General features: G+C 41.2%; 1 long non-coding RNA gene across 1 annotated transcript in view; it reads right to left on the reverse strand.

Moving 5' to 3' along the window:
- Positions 1-311: 311 nt before the first annotated feature.
- LOC122236453 overlaps positions 312-25043 on the reverse strand; it is a 39562-nt gene continuing 14830 nt past the window's right edge. Inside the window, exons 3-5 of the long non-coding RNA XR_006214522.1 lie at positions 8506-8687; positions 3998-4092; positions 312-389 (exon numbers count right to left, since the gene is read on the reverse strand). This is a non-coding gene — a long non-coding RNA (uncharacterized LOC122236453). The remainder of the gene's footprint in view (positions 390-3997; positions 4093-8505; positions 8688-25043) is intronic.

Here is a 25043-nt window from a genome sequence, read left to right on the forward strand (position 1 = left end):
AGTGTGATAGAATGAGGAGAGTATCATTTCTATTTTGTTAACTTTTTAAAAGTTTATTTATTTATTTTGAGAGAGAGAGAGAGAGAAAGAGAGAGCACAAAGGAGGGGCAGAGAAGGAGGGAGGGAGAGAGAATCCCAAGCAGTCTCCACACTGTCAGCACAGAGCCCGATGCGGAGCTTGAACTCACAAACCATGAGTTCATGACCTGAATCAAAATCAAGAGTCGGACTCTTAACCAACTGAGCCACCCAGGCACCTCTTATTTCTATTTTTAATGGGGAGCCACTGAAATCAACCACCAAAGAATTCCACTGCCTTTTTTTCCATAAAGAAAATGGCTTCTGCAAGATGTTCATGATATACTGGTAGATTGAAAAAATGGAATAATCTGTAGCAAGAAAATACCAGATATTAATTGGGTAGGTATACGTATAGGAAATCGTCTGAAAGATTATATACCAAACTAAGGGTATCTATTGAGTGTGCATTACTTTTGTAAACAAAAATAATAATGATAAAGCTTTTTTTCGAGATAGAAACCCTGTTAGAGAATGTCCATTCATGGGTACAGCCATCTCTCCAACGACAGTTATACCATTCCTTTTGAGTTTCTCTGTGTCTGTAATTAAACCAGAATCATAAGACATGGGAGAAGAAAGGAGGCTCAGATGCACTCTGGTCTTACCCCTCCCTTCACTCTGGAGGAAACTAAGACCCAGAGAGATTCATTCATTCAGCAAGGATTTGCCAGAGTCCAAATGCGCCAGGCAGGACTCGAAGTTCTGTGTTTCCCTCCACAGCTTGATCCAAACCTCACTCTGAAGATCTTGGAGCAGATACATCACTGATAACTGGGTTCTATGGAACCTAATCTATGACAGCAAATTTTGCCATTCTTTCCTTTTGGTAAATTTTTTTGGAGGTTCACCTTTAAAAGATCTACTCAAATGTTTTTTATTTCAAACAAGGTCATGAGTCATTGTTTTAAATATTCTTTGCTCTTTTCATGTGAGAAAGCATTTATAAAGATTTTTTCAGAGGAAAATGTTCAAACCATATTATTTTATATGTGAAAGATCCTATAGGGAAAACATAAGAAGCCACAAACATTGAGCTGATGTCAAGGAACTTTAAATGGCCCAGGTAAGAAGAGACGAGGGTCCACACCAGGGCTATAACTGAAAGGTCAGATGGGAGGGAACAAATGAGATACTTAGGAGGTAAAACCTTTAGAATGTCCCAACTGAGTGGATGTGGGGATGAGAAGAAGAAGAACCAAGGATGCATGTGGGAAGACACGGCTTTAGAAGCTAGAGAATGTCGATGTCTCCAAGTACCTAGGAAAGACAAGAGAGACATTTGGTAGGATGGGGTAGGGAATTAATTTATCTTTTGGCAGGTTGAGTTTGAGGAGCTTTTGGGACATTCAAGGAAAGATTTTGATGGACATGGAGTCTAGAGCTCCAGAGAAAATTCTGTTGGAAGACAGAGAGTTGGAATACAACTTCACCATATGACATTGGTTAAAACTGTGACAGGGAATGAGGTTTTTGGCCCAGGCAGAACATGAACGAAAAGGGAAAGTGGTTGCCATTGTCTGCTAAGCAACAAAAACGCTAAAGCCTTAGGTAGAACAAGAACTGATGAAGGCAACAGGGAAAGAACAGAGAAGTAGTAAAACACCAGGACAGCGGCCAGATCACAAATGCACAGGGCAGAAGGCCACACAGATCACGAGAAGCTAGGAATCAAAGATGGGGGATTTGCTAGCACTACTGAGTCAGCATGACCCTTTGGGCTTTCTCGAGTAAGTTAGACTATGACAACACTCACAAAATCATAACAAAATTTTATTGATGCCTGATTTCTGGCTGGACCCCAGGGAAGCTGAGGCAAGATATGTAAAGCCCAAGCTCCCAGGCATTTCGAACAAGGCTTAAATTTTTTTTGAAGTGTTTCATAAGAAAACACTCTTCTCCCATGACAACATTTCATGGGTCCTCAGCTCCTCCCCAACACTTAACAACCCACACCCTATGAAGGGGTAGGGAAAACCTTGTCGGGAGAAATGGAAGACACCTGCCAGCCACAAGCAAGACTTCACCTTGCCTTGGCCATGTCTACCTTCTCTCTGTCAGCGCTGAGCGTCTGTCACATGCTGAGTAGCTTGACTCTTGGGTCCCTTCTCTGTGCCCAGCAGCAAAAGAACAGAGGAGGTTGAAATCACATAGATCCTACATGTCCGCTGCGGAGAGGGTAAAATATGAATATTCTAAGACAACGTTGTCTCCATACGGTGGAGCAGAAGACAACATAGGCAGGATGGGGCAAGAATCTTACTCATGCCAGTAAATCAGTGGGGACACTAATGAGAGGTTTGACTCTGGGTTCTTGTCACATAATCGGGATCTACAAGCACTTCCTCCTTCCTCCTAGAGCCATTATTACCTTCCCTATGTGACTACTGAAGAGCATGGTGAAGGAAGAGAGGGGTGAAGAACCAGGAAATGACGCATTATAACAGCTGAGTTCAACAATGGCAAACCCCTGGTATTGGGCTGGGAAGGTAACCTCCTTCCCTCTGGCTTTGTGTTCCACCTGAGGGATATGACTGACTCTCCTGGCCACTCCTTCCCCCTGCAGAAGAGAAGTGATCTATCAGATTGTCTGATTGAAAGCAAATGCTTATCCAAGGATGCACCTGTGTCCCCAAGAGCCTTTAGAAATCCCCACCAACAGAAGGCATCTCTGCTTTTCTGGGTTCCCTGCAGAAACGTGTGGACAGATTGTCCTGGGTGGCAATTGCTGTGAAGCAGCTGGAAGGGCTCCACTTTGCACAAAATAAATAAATCTACAATGTAATGTTAAATAAATCTACGATGTAATGTAAGTCGTGACATGCACCGAGAATACCTTCCACCGGCAAATACGCTGATGTGTCTGGGACACTGGTTTTGCCCAGAAGAGTCTGACAAAAACAACAAACACACATTAACTGAATGAGAATTGGAACGACAAAGGAGAGAAAGAAAGTGTGTGTTCAGGCCTCCTCTGTGCTGAGCCCTGCCTTTTATATACACTATAACCATCTAATCTGCACAATAATTCCACTAGACAAGGAAACAGCATCAGAGAGCCCGGGCAACTTGCCTGAGATCACACATGGAAAGAGCAGAGCCTGCATTTGAAGGCCTCAGGTCTGTCTAATTCCAAAGCTCCTGGTCTTTTCATTCATACGTACTGACAGGTGGCAAGCAATTTGTTTTCCTCATTTTCTCTTTGCTTGCAGTTTCAGCCCCACACCAGAGCAGAAAGCCCACTGTCTGGGAATAACAGAAGTGTTGGAGTTTGTACCTGGGGTTCAGAAAATTCCTAGGATCTGGTAAGGGACATACCCGCTGTTGCGAGGGAGGTGGCAGGAATACACGATAGTACACCTGCACACTATAGTACACCCACACATTGCAGTATACTCACACCTGGTTGTACACATGCACGCTGCAGAGCCTCTGCATTCTGTAGTACCACTGCATGCTGCAATATATTTGCGCTCTAAAGTTTACCTCAAGGTTGTAGTAGGCTGTAGTCTGTCCTCATAAATGTTAGTTCCCTTTCTCAGTTTGAGAAAATGATAGGAACCAATCGCAGTGACAGGGACCGCATCTTGACAACAGTAAAGAGAGGACACCAGCAATTTAAAACTGTTCAGAAGAACTAAAGCTAGGCTTTTTTCAAGGAGGCTCATATCCTGGTGAGAATCAGTTCGTCATCAACTAATCAGGAAAAATCTGTCGAACCCAAACCTCGTGGGAAGTGCCATGCATAGTAGACCACCTTCTAGGATGATCCCCAATGATGCCTGTCTCCTGGTGCTCATACCCTTGGGTAATTCTCACCCCTCAAGGGTAGACTAAATTTGGTACTTGCTTATAACAAGTAGAATACAGCAAAAGTAAAATAACTTCATTTCTGAGATTTGGTTATAAAAGACCGTACCTTCCTTCTTGCTGGCTCGCTCGACCATTCTCCACCCTCCACCACTCACTTAGGTAAAGCCAGCTGCCATGTTGTGCTGCCCTATGGAGAGGCCCCTGTGGGAGAAATTGAGGGTGACTGTCAGCCAAGGTGGAGACGCCCTAGCTGCAACCTCATGAGAGACTCTGAGCCCAAAGACCCAGGTAAGCCATGCCCAAATTCCTGACTCACAGACACTGTGGCATGACAAATGTGTGTTACTTTAAGCTAAGTTTTAGAGTAATTTGTCACACAGCAATAGATAGCTAAAGCACCAAGTGAACTAGACTCTGCACAATTTTTCATTTGAATAAACATAGTCCAGAAACCACAAATAATTTAAATTGATCCCAAGCTTCACTGGAATTTTGTAAAGAAAGTCAAAGCAAATAAAACTTTAAACCCACTACCACACCGAAAACCTTCTTTGGCCATTTCAGCACGCCAGTTATCGCTCACGTCCAGTGGCTACCCCACAGCCCCTCTCTCTTTATGCCTCAATCTGAATTGTTTACTGAAAACTCACCACCAGATTTGGGCTCTCATGGCCCTTCTCTTGACTTCCACTCTCCCTTTCCTTCAATGTCTATTTCTTCTTTTCTTTTGAAAGTATATCTGGACCATGGCAGACCCAAATCACCAGTAACCATCCCTCAGTTTTGCCTCTTCTGGCCCTAAAGCAACCAGTGAGCTGAGCAAGTGAATACAGCATTTGCCTTAGTCAATGGGGTGGTGGAAAGACAGGGAACACACACTTGGGTGAATATTTGCCCCTGTCATACCTAGTGATGGGCTTGAGCTGTTCCATGAACAAGTACAAACCCCATGGCACGTGGACTTCAGCTTTAAAAAAAAAAATAAGAGTATCAGGTCCTTAGAGAAGTAGTAGCTGCCAGGGGATGACTTGGGTGCCGACCACCATTCCTAAAAAATTGGGCCTTCTGGAATGAAATTTTCCTCTAAGACAATTTTACAGTTTCTCTTTCCATTTGTGATTACATTGGGAAGGGTAGATTACAGATATTTTTCAGCTAGAGATGTCTTACATACTCATGAATTAGGTAAGGGTTTTATCCTACAGCCAAATTATGAAAAATAAGAATGACTTAAAAATAAAAAGTAAAATAATAATAATAATACTAATAAAGAAGAAGAAGATCTCAGGAAGAATGCCAAGTTCCACCAAGACTGAATTTCTCAAGGTCCTGCAACCTAGCCAGTGTCTGGTTGAAAATTTGCTACAGCCTCATCTCAGGCGTTCAGATAACTCTGAGTATACCCTGATAGGCTGTGCAGGGTCATTATCTCCCCTAAGTAGATCCAGTTCCAAGAGCAGGAAATTAAATAGCTTATTTTAGCCAAGAAGACTGCCGTAAATTAGCTAACTCCATTACCTTCATTGCAGTGCTCCTCTTGCCCTAAAGGACAGCCCTGGGGCTGCACAGGAAGCTCTCAACCACTGAGAGCGGGCGTGGCTCAGGCTGCACGAAGGCTGAGCCTCAGAGTGTCTGTGCAGAGAGAAAAAGTGCCATTCGATGCCCCAAATGCCACCACCTTGGGTTCAAACAAGAGTGTCTCAGGTTATGTTCAACAGGACAGTGAGCTCTGGGAGGACAAGGATGGCATCCTTTATCTCTGAATATATTGTAAGGTGCTCTGTGTTTAGGTAAGCCAAAATGTTTTACTCTCTAAAATGGGAGTGTGTCTTCCTCTCTCTCTGCTTCTTACCGCACTCACTCACTCTCTCTCTCTCTCAAAAATAAACATTAAAAAAAAAAAAAAAAAAAACAGGGCACCTGGATGGCTCAGTCGGTTAAGTGTCCGACTTCAGCTGAGTTCACAATCTCACGGTTCATGGGTTCGAGCCCTGCTGAGCTGTCAGCACAGAGCCTGGAGCCTGTTTCAGATTCTGTGTCTCCTCTCTCTCTGTTCCTTCCCCCACTCACACTCTGTCTCTCTCTCTCTCTCTTTCAAAAATAAATAAACATTTAAAAATTTAAATAAATAAATAAAATGGGAGTAATATGCACATACGCTCAGAGCTGTAGAGAACATTACAAATTGTGTACATTGAGCTTCTAACAATTTATAGATACAGATATATATCTATAGATATAGACTGGCATATAGTAGCTACTCAATATTAATGAAAGGGGAAGAGAGTATCACAGAAGAGATAATGGAAAGAAAATTAACCATAAAAACATATATTTATTATTGTGTATGCTATTTGTCAGACACCATTTTCAATGGACAGAGAGCATCAAAATATATAACAGAGAAAGACAGCATTTTTATAATCTACAAATTTAATATAGTGAAAATAACTAGTATGTATAGCTAACTGTTAACCATTTGTTATCATGACCATTTCATGGTGAGAAAACTGAATATTTCAGAGATTAAGTAATTTGCTGAAGCTATCCACAAGTATATAATAAGGTTTTTAGAATGACAATAGTATCTTTGGAGTACATCATATTTACCAGACGCTTTGCATACATTAGCTCTTTTAATGTTTTCAGCAACCTCATCATTAATTTTTTTGAGAGAGAGAGAGAGCAAGCAGGGGAAGAGCAGAGGGAAAGGGAGGGAGAGAATCTTAAGCACACTCCATGCTCAGCACAGAATCCAATGTGAGGCTCAATCCCACAACTACTAGATCATGACCTAAGCCGAAGTCAAGAGTCAGACGCCTGACCAAATGAACCACCCAGACACCTCAACAACCTCATCATTAAGCTAGAGGCTATTACCCTACTTAACAGAGGGGGAAACAGAAGCCCAGAGAAGTGTCAATGACCATTAAGGGGCAGAGCCCATGTGCTTCCTCCTGACGATATCCTTGATAAATATATATACAAAATCCTCAACAAAATTCTGAATTGAACTGCACATTGAAAGGATCATACACTCTGATCATGTGGGATTCATCCCTGGAATACAAAGTTGTTTCAAACATATGCAAATCAAAAATACCATACACCACATTAATAGAATAACAGATGAAAGTCCTATGATCCTCTCAGTTGATGCAAAGAAAGCATTTGACAAAATATGACACCGTTTCATGACAAAAGCTCTCAATAAAATGGGTACAGAATGAACATACCTCAACATAATCAAGGCCATATATGACAAACTCCAAGCTAGCATCATATTCAGTAGAAAAGCTGAGAGCTTTTCCTCCAAAATTAAGAACAAGACAAGAATACCCACTTTCCAGTCTTACTCAACATAAAAAAAAAAAAGCCGGGGAGAGCCTGGGTGGCTCAGTCAGTTGAGTGCCCAACTCTTGATTTCAGGTCAGGTCATGGTCCCAGCATCATAGTATCAGGTCCTGCATCAAGCTCTGGGCTGAGCATGGAGCCTGCTTAAGAGTTTCTTCATATCTCTCTCTCTCAAATAAAAAAAAAGGAGGAGGAGGAAATAGTCTACCTGAACTGACATTTAACAATAGGTCTAATGGGGGATAAATGTGCACTATGAAGAAAGGTGCCATGGGTGGAAAAAACAAACAGAACTAAAATGTCAGTCTTAGGTCAAAAGTCACAAGGGCAGGTGTTCTGAGGATACCTATTTGCAGCTGAACTTCTTCCCCTTAGGCCACCCTGAACAGTAGCTGTTCATGAACAGTAGCATGAAGTCAGTCCCTTAACAGGGATAGAAGATTCTCCTTAACAACATACGAAGCCAACTACAATAAGAAGAAACAATTCCAGGTGATAGATACAACAAAGAAGGAATGAAGGCAGAAAAGGGGATAAGCAGACCAATCTCTTTTCAAGTCTGTGAATCAAAAAACAAACAATCATTTTTACAGTTCTTGCCCCCCACAATTAAATCTGTGTGTGTGTGTGTGTGTGTGTGTGTGTGTGTGTGTGTAACAATTCTGAGGAATAGAATAACGCTTGTTAGAGGTAAGACAAAGAAAGGTTGTCTTTCTCAGATGATAGAAGGCTTGCAATAAGAAATATTGTGCACACAGGCACAATTAAAGCACATTTTTGAAATAATTTAATGTTAATATTGAATTTTACATAGTTTGCCAGAGGAATCTATCGCTTGGGCTAGATGTGAACTTTTCTGCAAGCTGGTATATATTGCTTAATACAGTTCAGCCTGTTCCCTCCTGATGGGACAGTGTATTGTCCCCATCAAGGAGTTCTGGCAACAGGGTTATGACCAGAAGCTGAAGTAAAGACTGATCAAGGATCTAGAATTCAGAGACAAATACCAATCAGTAAGATGCTTCGGGTGACTACTGTCTCCTAGTTGTATCAATTACATGATAAGTGACCAAAGGCATGACGAGTCTGTGAGTTCAGAGCAAAGTTCTGAAGGGCATAGCAGAAGCAATTCAGTTTGAGAGGGGTCCGAATGGCAGCGGAGGGAGAGTAAGAACACTAGCAATTACTGAGCCCCTGCCATACACTTGACACCATGTGCTGGTTTTCATGCCATGCTTTTCCTTCCCACCAGGCACTTACTTCAATTTGTGGTTTCTCCAAATTGTTGCATCTTTGGCCTTCCCAAGAATAATCATCTCAAGGAAATTGAGGTAACACAATGGCAATTAAATAGCCATGAGGAAATGAGTTCCTGTCATCATGGGACAAAGACCCCAAAGACACTGGTTTGGTTGCTGGAAAATACGCAGCTCAATTCAAGCCTAATGTGAGAAAAAGCAGTATCAGAATGCTGGAAAAGTCAAGTTCTTTCCACAGTGGATGCTGCTGTGGTTGGCATGCCAACTATTAACTCCAATTCAGTAAAAAGAGATAAGGAAGGGACAGTCAGTGCAAACCCATAAATCTCTCTGCCATACAACCTTTTATCTGAATATATAAAAAAAAGAATCTAGACAGGAAGTATGTAACCCTAAAGCAGTAACCCGATACATTTATTAGCTATAACTGGGTTTTCCAAAGATGCAGCATAAGTTAATTGAGAGCTTCAAGGGGGGCCTTAAACTACTGGCCTCTTCTACCCATTTAAAATGTAGAAAATCACAATGTTCCTGATGAGAATCAAGACAGCTGTATTGTCTGCAGAAACCAGGAACCCCTGGACACGAAATGTCTACCTGTAGACCCCAACAGCTGATCCCTGCTCAGGTACCATTTTGTAAATGGTGAGTTAAATAAATACGACTAGTATGTGCAAAGGCACTAAATGTGCAATTCTCATTATTCAGTGACCAAGTAAGACCTCAAAGCGTGAGCCTGGACTTATAACTTGTCTGCCAGTTCAGATCTCTCCTCTAAAGAGTTTCTTTTAATTTGATTAAGAAATTTCAAATACACACTACACAACTATATACACATGTCTATCTATCTTTCTATCTTTTTATCTATGTTATTGAAGGTTAACTTAGGCATAAACACCTACATTTACAAATTCAAATACTATACAAGTCTGACATTATGCTCCTGGAATTATCTACCAGTCCTTCTCACTAGGGAATTTTGCCAGGTGTGATTAGGTTAAACTAATTCTCAACCAATGCCTCTTAGAGGACCTTGGGCAATATTTGGAGACATTTTTTTTTGAAGTTTATTTACTTAGGGGCATCTAGGTGGCTCAGTCAGTTGAGAGTCTGACTTTGGCTCAGGTCATGATCTCGTAGTTCATGAGTTCAAGCCCTACATTGGGCTCTGTGCTGACAGCTCAGAACCTGGAGTCTGCTTTGGATTGTGTCTCCCTCTCTCTCTTCCCCTCCCCTGCTCGCACTCTCTCTCTTTCTTAAAAATAAATAAACATTTAAAAAATCTTAAGTTTGTTATTTATTTTGAGAGAGAGTGTGTGAGCAGGGGAGGGGAGGCTGACAGAGGGAGAGAGAATCCCCTTGGGATTCTGTCTCTGCCCCTCCCCCTCCCCCCCATCTGTCTCTCTCAAAAATAAATAAACATTAAAAAAATATATAAAAAATATATATATAGTTTTCTTAGAAAACACCACAATTAATTATGTGTAAATATATATATTAAGTAAAGTGTCTTTAAACAGAAACACACATAAAACAAGATTATGGATTGATCAGTTGACGAAAATGTTGTGCATAGAGGCATGCAGGAGTCCCATCCTGTATTTCCTCTAGGAGCAATGATTCCATATTTGCTAATTCAGTATTTGTGGCAACTTAACAGGACATAACTGCTGCAGATAATGAGAGAATCGACTGCATCTTAGGAAGGGACCTCTCAGAATCAACACCACATGGAAGTATAAATTCCTGATGTTGTGTACCTTCCTGAGGGCACATTTGAAAGGCTTCTGCAGCACCCGGTGGGAGGTTTACTATAGAGAAAGAGAGGCAGACCCGAAGAAAGAACAAGAGGGAGGAAAAGACAAACTCCGCCTACTTCCCCATAAGGCTATGGTTCTGCCAAAGCTCCAATGACTCAGCAGCTCCTGGAGTGAAAACCCAGTGAAATTAAAGTGATTTGCCAAAGACCAGCTAGCTCGGGGATCATGGCGCTAGTACTTGGAGTCTGGTTCTGTCTTTTCTGCACTTACCCCAGGGAGTTACAGAAAGATATCCTCATAGCCATGCATGGAGCCATCAACACAGCATATACTCATGCCTGTGGGCACACCAGCCATGTCAGGACTGCCCATCAGCAGCTAGCCACCAGGGGACTAGCTAGTCTAGGGCCTAAGACCCTTACAGACTCACTCAACAAAGAACGACATTTCTCAGTCTCAGAGAACACACCCAAAAGTATACACCTGGCAATATTGACATCAACAAAAATGATAACAGCAATATTTATCGAGCACTTCCTCTGTGACAAGCATTGCATTCAGTGCTTAACTTGTTACAAATTGTAGAGCTAAGCGTACATCAAAGTCAAGCCAACTGGAGTAGCATTTTGAAGAAATGGCTTCTATGGACACGGAAGTTTCTTTCATGTTGATGTAAATTTAGGCAGTTGTCATTTCTGAAAATCTCACCTTAGAGATGTGTGTCCTGGCAGTAGGTGATCACTGAGAACTTAGCAACGGTCATACTACATTATATTTGTTTATGGAAAATTAGTTCTGAAGCCCCAGTGTGAGAAAGTGAGCAGGCTGGGTGCTAAGCACACCCAGCAGAACAGGATATCTGCCTGCAGGAATCAGAGCTGGCAGAGCACAGGAGTCAGGAACTGAAATAACAGGAAAGGAAGCGATATGATTAGAAGAAGTGACCTGTGGATGCGTCACCAGAGAGGTTCAGAGGATGGAGTAACGTCTCCTGCATAGGAGACACTGGGAAGGCTCTTGGAGGAGGGGATGTTTGCACTGTATGTGAAGAGAGGGCAGCAGGCATGCGGTAGGAGAGAGGGACTGGGGTTCAGAGGCAGGCAAAAGCTAGACAGCATCCGTCTCTGGGTAGCACCACACCGCACATATAAATAAGGGTGGCCAGGGGTGTCTGGGTGGCTCAGTTGGTTAAGCGTCCAACTCTGCATTTCGACCCAGGTCGTGATCTCACGGTTCATGGGTTCAAGCCCCATGTTGGGATCTGCGCTGACCGTGCCGAACCTGCTAAGGATTCTCTCCCTCTCTCTCTGCCCCTCCCCTGCTCGCTCGCTCTCTCTCTCTCTCTCAGAATAAATAAACTTTAAAAAAAAAAACAAAGAAGAGTATCCAGAATCTATCATGTTCCAGGCCCCATGATAGAACTAGGACCCAAAGATGGTTAGGGTGAGGCTCCAGTCCCAGAGCGGCTCCTGAGCAGCCCAGAGGCCCTCCTAGAGCAGTGCTGCTCAAATGCAGCCTTTGGTGAGATAAGGAGCACTCGCCAGAATGAAAAACAACCTGCCGATTCTTTTATTAAGTCAGTCTTGTGAGGAAACATGTGAGCTGACCCAGTGACAGACTTGACTTACAGGTGGGCCCAAGGACACTATCGGGACTGGCAGCTGGTGTGCCATACTTGGAGTTGCACTTCTCTAGAGCAACCGTCCCCAGAACAGGGCATGTGCAAGAAGACGTATTGGGGCACTATTGGGTGCAAGAAGACGTATTGGGTAAACACTAAAATTTCTCCTCATAGAGGGCCACGAGCTCTGAGCTGAAATCTTTGGGGACAGATGTGCTTTGCATTTTCTTCTGGGTGTTAGAAAAGGCAAAATGTGCACACACCCCACAGGAGGTAGGGCGACACCAATTAATCAGACACGCGGACACTTCTGCGGCAAAATTTGTGACTGATTCTCCAACAGCGTGTTTAATACTGATTCCAAATAGTCTTTGATCACTGCAGGTCAGACTTTGCTGATCTTGGGAGACCCATCTTCCCCAGAATTCCTGTCATTTCTACACAGTCTCGTTCCTCTGCACAGCAGCACTGGCAAGCTCTGCTTAGAAATGACTAAACCGCAAACGTGTCTTAGAAGCGAGAGAGAGCATATGACAAAGATAGAGAATGTCTCCCTCCCCGAAGACATTCCAGGACTGTAAAGCTTAGAGATGCCTCCTTCCTCAGAGACGTCCCAGGGGAGTAAAGATAATGTCTTGTCTTCCTCAGAGGCAACCAAAAGTAGCAGGCACCATTATCACTCCACCCCCGCACCCCTTCCCTGGAGCTTGGACTCAGCAGTTAATCCAGCAAGGTCACACAACCAACGAGCAGTGGAGCTGGGTTGGAACACGATTCTATAGGGTTCTGTCCGATGCCTAGCTCTGCTCTTACCCACTGAACTCAGATGAGGATGTGCCAAGAGCACCGGGAAAATTGCCTGCTATGAAACCTTATTTAAGGCATACCTCTTAACTTCTCAGTTTCCTTACCTGTAAAATGGGGCTAATACTTTCCTACCTCTGAAAATTGTGACGATGTGGTAAGATGATCATGGGATGGTGTTGGGTGGGATATTCTGGAAATTAAAAGGCAATGTAAAATGTAAGGGATTATAACTGATGTTACTGCAATCATTATGGTCCTAAAATACACAAAAGGGAAATGAGTAAAGTGACTTAGTAGCCTTGCCACTGCCTCCCATTGCAGCGTAGAAAGGCCCAGCAAGGCTCAAAGGCCCATCGACACTCAAAGGCCAGCCTTGGTGAGTGGACAGGCTTTGGCTCACAAGACTCCCTGAGCATGACCAAGCAAAGAAGAGAAGGGAGCTTGGGCTCTGAAGAAACAGAATTGTCCTGCTTTCCATTTCTTTCATTCCAGAAATAGTGAGGCCTTCTCAGCAGGTTACGGGGAACTGCTATGTTTTGATTTTACCCAGAAGTTGTCCAAGGAAAAGAGCAGTTCCAGAGCCCCTCTGAGCAGGAATGAGGATCACACACTTAATTCCTACTTAGCTAAACACTCTTCCTTGGCTGGTCTGACTGAGTTTAGAAAGAGTAAATATTTTTTGTAGGATCAAGTAAGTGATTTTGTTTTCTAAATACATGCTGACATAGGGTCTGGGTAGAAGAAATACAGGTTCAGACTAGGTCTAGAGATCAGGAATTCACATTTGAGCCCCAAGTGTATATCAGACACAGAGCTGGACATGTGCACAGTCCTCTCTTTACTCTTCATAGCAGCCCCTGAAGGAATGACTGCCACCCTCACTTTATTACAGATGAGAGAGAAGCTTGGAGAGGCTAACTGGTCTACCACAGACACACAGGCGGCAAGCACCAGAACTGAGGTCTAAGCCCAGCTTGCCTGTCTAGAACACCTATGCCGTTTCCAGAATGGTCTGCCCGGCTGACTTATTTTTGATTCCTCTTCTTTGCCAGGTGACCAAAGGACAGACATTGTCATACCGGTGTCTCTTCATCTGTCCAAAACCCTAACCATATTATTCCCTGGCAGATTAGAAAAGTAGTTCTTTAAGACAATAAAATGGTGCTGTTGACTTTTGCATCTTACCTTAGAATAATAACAAGCATTACCTCTAGAAGTTGACATAGATGGCTTGCTCTCTCTGGTTTCATTTAGCACTCAGTTGCTAGATTGGATCTACACCTATGATGTCGCCGAAAGGTGGAGGTTGGAGATATCAGAGCAAATCAGCCAGTTACCAGAGGTGATGCCCCTGAGACAGGGTCTAGCCTGGTGAGAGGCCACATCCCCCAGAAGGAAGCCAGGCTCCTTCAACAACAGTGATGGCTTACTGGCCCTTATTCCTGTAGCTCTGGAAACAACAGCATTTCTCCTGCTCATGATCACACACTTCTGTTTATTGACACCCCCCCCCTTCAATTTTCCTTACTATGACTTATATTGTAACCCAGCACTAGACGTTCTGGGTCCAGCATAAGCTTGAAATGGAAGGTGAGATTTTAAAAAAGTTCTGGACGAAAGTATTAAACACTGTTAAAGAGTTCAAAAATCAAAGAGATGGAGAAAGGAGAGATGGAGAAAGGGGGAGAAAAACAGAGAGAGAAAGAGAGGGAGGGAGAGAATTACCGCTTTGCCTAGAGAAGACAGTGCAAACACAGTCAGCTCTTTATCTGGGGGGTGCATCATTTTTGTTGCAGAAAACCCAAGGAGATATCATCTTAGCTGTGTCATTGAGCATCTAGTACACAGTGGGCACTGGTCTGGCACACTACCCACATTACCTGGAAGGGGGTGCTCTTTCCAGCATACTTGGGCATGATGCCTTTAGAGAGAAAACAGGAATGGAAATGAGGAGGAAGAGGAGGGAAGGGAAAAGGAGGAATAGGGCCAGGTAAGGAGGGGAAGGAAAAGAAACAGCTATTTATTATAAACATGCATGATCCGGTACTGTGCTAAGCTTATGACAGGCAACGCAGCATTTCTCCCCACATCCACTCTGCAAACTGCAAAGTAGGCATGAATAGTGCCATTTGACAGATTAGGAAACTGCAGCTCACACATCGGCACATGTGTGATCAGCTAGCTGTCACTGAACTACTGCACTAATTTGAGTCAGCGCTGATGAGTGGACCAAAAATAATTCTTCTAGGACAAAGAGGAGAATAAAATTCCTTTGCTCCTAAAATAGTCAAATCACTATGGAAAAAAAAAAGAGTTTTATTAGATTATCGGGATTCTTGCCTTCATTATAAATTTTATATCCGTACTCTATATAGACAGTCCTGTGTTTTGATTTCAGTGCCATAGGGGACAGTTATATCCAAAGCTGCAGTACCAAGTCTAGTCACTTCACACCAATAAATGTTTTTTGTAGTTTTTTCTGAAGCAGAACAAATTTGAATCATATACTATCAGTGGAAGCTGCAACCAATCCTCAAGTCCAATGAGGCCTTGACCAGAGTTGAACGGTTTGGAGGGTGAACATCAAAATGCTTCTTGGAGGAGGGTCTAAGGCCAAAACCAAGTCCATGCTGGGGGTCAGAGAAGGCCAGGAACCAAGGTCTAGAGCCGAAAGCAGGGAGAGGAGCAGAGAAATAGGCAAATGAAGAGCTGGCTGGAGATAGCCTCAGATCAATAGACTGAAGATAAGTCTGCATCCTCGTAACATGTATTTTATCTGTTCCAAGTGCACAGTGGATGAATAGACCAGAATTAGGTAAAGAAGTCCACCCTGGATACACTCTAGCTTGTTGAAAGTCATATTTTTCATCCCATATCACCAACTTACCATTCTGGTTTCTATCCAATTCTCAGTGCTATGCCCACCATATGGTAAGCCGTCAATAAATATTCGTTGAAGTATATGAATCAACACATTTTTTAATGTACCCAGAGAGTGAGGGAGGTTTCTATATTTAGAAGCCTTGACCCCATCTGAGAAGAGACACACCTGAGGGGCCAGTTGGCATCTCACAATGATACCTCTGCCTCTTTGTTAACCACCAAGACCCCCAGTTTGAACAACACAGCCTTCCTCTAGCTAGGAAACTATTTTTGCATCAGCACAAGAAATTTGGGCTCATCTCTCAGAGAAGAGGCTTGAAACCCTGTGACCGCCACTTGTCCCCCAGACACACAGTCGTCAAGTAGTGGTTCTGTGTTTTCACAGTAATGGGTGATGGGTCTTCCCTAAGTGCTTGATTACTCCTGCTGAACTCTCACAGCGCAGAGACTTCTATATACGTGGAAGATAACACTCAAATCTAATGTCCAGGTCTGACTTCTCTCCACTTAAGATAATAAGAAAGACCAGTAAAAGAGACTTCACACAATGCGAGAAGAGCACATATATCACTGATAATACCTCCCTTTCACAGTACTTAGGAGTTGCTTGCATGGATCAGGTTATATTCCAAAGGCTTTGGTTTGTCACAGCCGGAAATAATTCACAGGCTAGTACAGTGCAAGATCATGTAATAGTACTCAAATGTAGTCAACTAATGATGGGTGTTACTATTAACTCATTTCAGAACAGCATTATGAAATATTTGTTATCTCCATTTTATAGACGAGGAAACCAAAGCTGGGAGAATAAAGCTATCAAAAAGCATAATAAATTACCCCAGAACTTAGCTTAAAATAACAAACATTGGGGCACCTGGGTAGCTCAGTCAGTTGAGCATCCTACTTCAGCTCAGGTCATGATCTCATGGTTTGCGAGTTCAACCCCCATGTCAGGCTTGCTACTGTCAGTGCACAGCCAGTTTCAGGTCCTCTGTCCCCCTCTCTCTCTTCCCCTCCTTCGTTTTCTTTATCTCTCTCTCTCTCTCTCTCTTTGTCTCTTAAAAATAAAATAAATAAATAAACCTTAAAAAAAAAAGCATGAACATTTACTATCTCACACAGTTTCTGTGGGTCAAGAACTGGGAGGTAGTTGGGATGAGGGCTTCTGGCTTAGGATTTCTCCTGAGATTTCAGTCAGTCTGTTTACTGGGACTATAGTCTTTGGAAGGCTTGACTGGGACATGGCTGGAAGTCTGATGCTGGCTGTGGGTGTTAGTTCTTCCCCAAGCCAGCCCCTCAACAGGCTGCTTGAGTGTCCTTATAACGTGGCTCCAGCTTCCTCAGAGTGAACAATCCAAAATATAGACAGCCAAGTGGAAGTTATCCATTTGGCTAGCCATAACATCACTTTGACCACATTCTATTTATTAGAAGTAAATCACCAAGACTAGCCCACATTCAATAGAAGGGAAAATAGATTCCACTTTTTTAGGACAAGTGTGTCAAACATTTTACAACATACTTCAAAATCACCACAGAAGCAGAACTGGAATTCTCATTTACCCCTTTCTAATTTTACATCTTCATATCTGTCCTTGATACCCAAGGTAGGGAAAATATGGCATAAATATTTCCCCAGTTCATCTCCATTATGTGTAGCAGACATCATAAGCAATCTAGGACTCATTCTGCTGAAGCTAGACTTGGCCTCAGAATCTCTCTCACTATGCTTGAGGAAATCACCACCAGTCATTTGGAGTTGGTACACAAGTAGACATGTACTCCATCACTGCCTATACCATACCTGTGTAGAAGAATCTCAAAGGTATGGCAGGTTTGGACTTAGACTCCCTAATCTATGGATCACCTCTTGAACCCTCTGTAAAACAAGATTTGTACTAGTAAACCCCTCACAAAAGTTCACTAAGAAGGAAAAGGCTTTAGAAAGCCTCATTTGTCCTATCTTTTAGAAGACCCTCCAAATCTAGAACTCCACCATAACTGTGCACCCCATACTCCAGTGATGTCGTTTATACTCTAGTGACAGGAGGACGGGACTGTATCTAACACCCACATTCCTTTACTTGGTACAGGGGCGCTCACTCATGTGTGCACATTGGAGTCACCAGTACTGGGGACTGGCTCCCACCTCAGGGATTCTGAGGTCTTTGATCTGGGATGCAGCCTGAAGCCCGGAGCCTTTTCAGAGCTCCCCGCATGATGCTAATGTTTAGCCATGTCAGAAAAACTGACTTAGCACTTTGTTTTCATGGTCAATAAGCTGTGTATGCATTAAAGTATGTCACTGTGTCACTAGTTAAATGAATATATTAATAGAATTTAGAGAGTGATTAATCTGCAGGCAATATTCAAAATTTGCTACTCTTTTCAAAATGCCAATCTTGTTTTGACTATAGATTGCCTTCCTCCTATAGTTTTTACCATCTTTTTTAAATGGACCAACTCATATGATTCAATAAAGATCAAATTACTTGGCATATGTAAGTGGCTTGAACACACATTTTTCATAGGCACCTCCAAAACCCCCACAAATGTTCACTTCCCTCTATAATTCATCTGAATTTCATAAAAATATGAGATCGCTTTGGAGTAAATATAAAATACTGTTGATCTGGAATTTAATGATGGTTTTTAGTAAATACTTTTCTCATACCACATAGTCCATGTTTACTGTCATAAATTAATGAGAAGTTAGTTAGGTCATCCAAAAATAAAGAGGGAGATTAGATAGAGACTCTAAAGAATCTGAAAATTTTCTTTCAATTATCACATCTATCCTAAAAGGACATATTTTTATCTCAGACATTTTTGTCTTTACTCATTAGCCAAGGCAAGGATAGACCATCACCACAAGATATTGAAGGTTTCTGGAGACACAGGGAAGGCTGCAGTTCCCTTAACACAGTTCCTAAACTTTATTTTTCATTAAAATCACCTTTAAAAGTCCTCATAATCAGTTGCGCCCCAAATATTTACATCAAAATCACTGGCAGTGAAAGTTAGGCATTTGTAAAATTTGTAAAAATGCCCTAGGTAGTAGCTATGTGCAAAAAAGTTTGAGAACTATTGCCTTAACATTTTACTGCTAATTTTTTTAGACAAGAGAGAGAGACCACGCAAGTGGGGCAGAGGGACAGAGGAAGAGAGAGAGAAAATCTTAGAGAGAACCCAGATGCAGGGTTAGACCCAATGACCCTGGGATCATGACCTGACCCAAAATCAAGAGTTGGACACTCAACCGACTGAGCCACCCAGGCATCCCCTTACTGCTAAATTTGTATGGATCTATGAACAGAATAAATTTTCTATATCCTCAAACTATTTCAAGAAAAAAAATAGCACCTACTTAGATGGGACAGATTTGAATAAAAAGTTCATAACTGAGCTAGACTGTTACACAGTTAAGAACTTGAAAAATACATGTTTCTTCGCTTACCAAGATTTAACATTAAAGCAGAACATATTATTTTAAATACAGTATTACCCTTTGGATTTGAAAGCTAAGCAAAAATGTAGTTTATCAATGTGTTCTTTTTTCTCTCTTTGCTATAGCTGACTTGTCTAGTTATGTCACATATGTCTCACAACCAAAGACCAAATTAAAACTGATATCAAGAATCACATTTTTTAATCATAAAAATAAATTGTTTATATTTCTATTGTAAGGGACTTATTAGCTTAACTCACAAGACTTATCCATACCACTTTTTCAGTTCTTAATCATCTACTACTGCCTTACAACTTCATTTATTTAACTGATTTACATCATTAATTCTTAGTGTTTTTATTTTCAGTGTGTGCCTCACATGGATTGTAAGAGAAGAGATCACGTACATCAACTAATACTTACTGAAAATATGTTATGTGTCTAGAGCTATATTGGCCCATCAAAAATGTTGTGTTGCCTATAGCTATGTTATTCAATTTACAGTTTACAATCAGTAACTAAATCAACTTAGTGGCCTGACCACCTTTTTAATGACATAGTATAAAACAAAAGAGACTAGAAAAGAATAGCAGATTACAGCATGCTTCCCACATATTAAGGGTAAGTTTAATTAAATGAAATTTTGTTTCGGTGTGTGTGTGTGTGTGTGTGTGTGTGTGCGCATGCACACCCATACGTGTATGTGCACACAGAGTTGGTGGAGCCTTGGAAATCAAAAGAAAACTATATGACAATGATTGATATCCTAAACTAATTTTTTAAATGCATATTAGTTATTTGTAGGACTAAAACTCACACACAATCTGTGATAATTCAGGCAATTTATAACTCACTAATAGCCACTAATTGTGCTCCACACCTGCATCCCTATGACCCTGATTGTGATTAATGAGGTCATTCATTCTTGCTGTTATCCATATAGCATATACAACCTATTTATGCTTTGAACTAACTGAAATGAGGGGAATATGGTCACACTCAATGTCTGCCAAGAATTCTACATAGTGGTTCAGTAAAATGAAGCATCGTATTTCACTACAATGCACACAGTTTGAATGCGGAGAAGACATGTATAAATTGATTCAACTAATCAATATCTGGGTGCCTACCATATGCTAAGCATGAGAAAATTAAATATGATTATTTATACTGTGGAATTATAATAAAGTTCTACCTGCATTAGTGGTAAGTCAAAGGAGGCCACTAATTGCTATATGGGTTCAGAATGGTGAAATTCAGAGCAGACATCAAGATAATTTGAACACATTTTAAAATATTGAAAACACAGAATGTCACAAAATGTGAGAAACCATTGAGGACAAAATTTCATAAGCCACCAACATACTGGCCTCACAGCAAGACGACAGACTTCAGAAGAGGTTATATGGGTTACCACTTGTATGAATATGTATTGATGAATAGAATTTATAGAAATGTATAATGTATGTTTGTATCTATTCTGTTCAATCCTCAAAATGTTTAGAAGTGGAGGGAATACTTGCTTCTTTACCAAGTCATTACAACACCTTCATATACTTTCCAAATCGATAATTGCATGAGTTATAATAAAATAACCTGTGTCCTCCATGGTTTAATTGCAGTGTGGATGTTTGGTGGCTTTCCTCTAGGTAACAGGCAATAGCTGGACAACAGACTTTTCTCACTGCAAAGGGACAAATATTTGTGGAATGTGTTTCTCCTCCATCCTCCTCCTCTCTGCAAACTAACATTTGATAAACCCTTAGACACAGTGTGATAAGCAGGAGTGCTGTAATCAGAAATAGGCTCAGCAACACTGAAAAACAGCTTTCTTATGGAGGAATATCATCTTGTGTTTAAAGAGCTGATGAAGAGTTAGAAGAAATACCTGATCATCACTGTCTAGGCTAGTTGAATTCTGCCTGGAGAAACCAACTTTGCTTTAGAGCTTTGGTCCTCAAAAGACGGGAGGTTTTATTCTTGCCCAGTATAATCATGGTCCTTCCATCTTTGAGCTCCTTTCCAGGGATAAGTAGGATACCAAGATACTAAGTACACCTTGGGCTATTTTATCAATATTTATTTGCTGATGTGAGTGAAGCTTTCTGTTTCTTCTAGAGTTTTTATTGCTTGTAGCTATTGTTTTTCTGTTATAATTATAATAATTGTAAAATTTTCAAGAACAATTTGTAATTATAGTTCAACTCAAGATCAATAAAAACTATATTCCACATTCAGCACATTGGTTTGTTGTCCTTGAGAAAAGACCATGGGTGGGAAACCAAGGGACCTGAGTGCTAGTTCAGCTCTGTCATGCTGCTGTGTGATCCCGAGCAAGCCCTTGGCCTCTCTAGACCACAGTTGTCTCATCTACAAAATATAGAGCTTCAAGAAGATGTTCTCTCCTCCTTTAGACAATTAGATCTCCTTTAGTGCTAAAACTATACAACTTGGGCTTAGAACTGTCTCACCTGCAAGACCTCTGTGCTAGACTTTGTGCACTGGCTATTCACATGCTATCCACAGCCCCCTTCTCTCTTACCTTCCTCGGTCATGGGCTGGAAAGCTAACATTCTTAATTCTCAGACCCCTTGTGCTTACATGGGATAGCCATGTAAGCAAGTTCTGGCCAGTGATGTTACTTGAAGCCTCTGAGAGGAAATTCCAGAATAGCTTTAAAAAAAAAAAAAAGACTCAGCTATAACATCCCTTCATCCTTTCATTCCTCTTCTATCTTCCTTCTTGGATGTGGCTATAAGCATAAAGCCACAGCATGTGACCATGAGGCACAAACATGAAGACTATGGTCATAAGCTAATGCTAGCAAAAATATGAAAGGAACCTGATCTGCAAATGCATCCCAAACCAGCATCCCAGACCTGGCTGTTCCACATCACACTCTTGTTGCTTGAAACAAATAAATCCTTGACCAATTAAAGCACTACTAATTGGGCTTTCTATGAGCTGCAAATAAATGGAGCCATAATAAACATTAAAAATTATCTTTCCCAAGGGGCACCCGTGTGACTCAGTTAGTTGGTAATAGGGAACTCCCATGAGTTTCCCACGACTCTTGATCTCGGCTCAGGTCATGATCTCACGTAGGATCGAGCCTCACATTAGGCTCTGCGCAGACAACACGTAGCCTGCTTGGGATTCTCTCCCTCCCTCTCTCCCTGCCCCTCCCTTGCTCTCTCTCTCTCTCACTCTCAAAATAAATAAACATTAAAAAAATTATCTTTCCTGAATAGTAATGATTTAGAACATACTTCAGTACACTTTAGAATTAATCCTTTTCCTAGGAATCAGTTTCCACTTTGAGATGACTTCCTTCACCTTGTTTAGAGCTTCTATGATTCCTCCTCAGCATTCAATCCCCCTCCTCCTCTAGAAGTAGTGTCAGACCCCTCCAAGTAGAGCCAATCACAGCCTCCTCTATGCCACCACCATACTTGGCACTCTCTTCTGTCTTTGCCCCACCTCATTGTATTGGGATTTACTGAGTCCAGCTTTCCTCCTTACCATGAGTCTCCAGAGGACAGTCAGCATGTCTTACCCAGCTTTGTTTACTTCAAGTATAGCTTTGAACCTGGTATACACAGAGGATCAATAAATGGTAGTTTAGTTATTTAATTTTGAATGAGTGCATTAATTCATTAATGTCATTATCATTTGGCAAACTCCTTATGGAAGTGGTTGCAGACAACTGGACTTCATGTGGATTTTTCTATACAGAGATTGCATATTCTGTCTAGACTGTGTGTATATATATGTATATATATATATAGTTATATAGATATATATATAGTTATATATATATAGTCATATATATAGATATATATAGTTGTATGTATATATATATATAGTGTGTATATATATATATATATATATATATATATGCAATTGACACTGTCATTCACCTCTGCATGCATTACAAACTTACTTTCAAGAGGAATTTCTTTCCAGCATCAAATCTATGACTAACTCAGCCAATCCCCCACCTTTTCTGATGCAACAATAAGATTGGTCTTAAATTTATTAGTTTACAGGAAATAAAAGATGTTATTTAAGGTCCTGAAACTTATGGGAATGAAAAATGTGAAGCTTTTCACAAGCAATAAGTAAACATTTATAGTGTTACATTTATAATGCCTGGGAGGCATGCATTATGCCTTCCCTGGGACAGCATTATAACAAATGAAGGAGATGGCAAGATATTCATTCTTTCTGATCTATTGATTTGCTTGGCATAGCACATGGAGGAGACATTCAGAACTATGGATTGTGTGTGTTTTTAAGGCAAGGACTACCTTAAAAAGGTCAAAAAAGTAATTGAGGTGTAATAGGATTGTGTGAGATTACATTAAAGCCTACAGTTATTCAGTTTATTACATTTTGCTATGAACCACTAAAATGTCTATCTACCTAAGCAAATTGAAGCTGATTCAGTTATGCTAAGAATGCTCCGATAATTGATATTTTAGTGGACCTCATTCCCTGAAGCTATGGATAAAACATGTTTTCTTAAGGGAAGTGATTTGTCTAGTGAAAAGCACCATGGTTGAGAAAAGCATTCTGAAACTTCAAGTAATCTACATACCAAATTCACATTTGGGGCTACAACCTTTGCCTGTACTAAGAGATAACTAGTATACTGGTTGTTTTACTTCGAGAAATTTACTCTTTTTCCTTTTCTACTTAAATAAGTTTATTTTAAAAGGAATTGCATAAATTTAAATAAATATGTATGCATACACAGATACACACACACACACACACACACACACAGCCTTCAAAAGTGTCCCAGCCTTGTACAGTATATATGTATATATTAAGGATACTGTTGTCTGAGGCTCTGAGCCTGAGGTCTGATCTTTATTAAGAAGTCAAGGCACCTGGGTGGCTCAGTCAGTTAAGTGTCAGACTCTTGATTTCAGCTCAGGTCATGATCTCATGGTTCATGAGTTTAAGACCCACATCAGGCTTCGCGTGGACAGTGTGGAGCCTGCTTGGGATTCTCTCCCTCTCTCTCTCTCTCTCTCTCTCTCTCTCTCTCTCTCTCTCTCTGCCCCTCCTCTGCTCACTCTGTCTCTGTCTCTCTCTCAAAAAAAATAAGTAAAGCTTTTTTTAAAATTCAAAAAAATAACTGAGATAAGAACACAGTAGAAAGGTGAACAGCATTAGAAACACACTGGGACTAACCTGAGACTTCTTCACTGACATATTAATGAAAACAATTAAAAAGAGAATAACTTTCTGTGAAAATGTGATTTAGTATTGTATCCACATTCCACGTCAAGTTCTCTTAAATACCATCAGATACACACATTCTACAGCTTGGCAAATAAGAGTATAGTAGAAAGAGCACAGATTTTGGAGCCAGAGAGACTTGGATATAAACTCCAGCCCCATCACTTCCTATGTGATTTAGACAACTTCCATTATCTCTCTGTACTTTTCTTTCCTCACCTGCAAAATGGGCATAACAAAATATCATAATGGCATATAGTTATAGAATAGAATGTCATAATTTGAAAAAGCATACTGATGTCTCAAGATATCTATAGTTTATTTTGAAATGTTTTAAAACATTTCAACTCGGCTAGGCTGAACTGTGCCTCGCAGAATTCTCAGAAATATTCCTGGTTAGGGTGCAAAGGACGTGTGAGATTTGGAGGGTGAAAATGAAGCATCTGCCATTTTTATTTTTATGCTCAGAGTAATATGAGAGGAAAATCCAAGTAGAAGCGAACAGAACTGCTGCTAGCCTCCTCTCTTTCTGGGAGGGATTGTAGAGATCAGTGCCACCATAGCGCATGCGAAAGATGTAGAGGTAGTGATTCCTACCGCATTGCCATTCAACTTGCTGATTTGGTGGATTTGGCCTGTGCAGGAGACAGAAGGACCATGGAATACCATCAACTTAATCAGATGGTCACTCTGGCTGCAGGTGCTATTCCAAAAACAGCATCATTGCCAAAGCAAATCAACAAATCCCTTAACTCCTGATATGCCGTTAT

The sequence above is a fragment of the Panthera tigris genome, chromosome A2 (assembly GCF_018350195.1).
Source record: "Panthera tigris isolate Pti1 chromosome A2, P.tigris_Pti1_mat1.1, whole genome shotgun sequence".
In the NCBI taxonomy this organism is placed as follows: domain Eukaryota; kingdom Metazoa; phylum Chordata; class Mammalia; order Carnivora; family Felidae; genus Panthera; species Panthera tigris.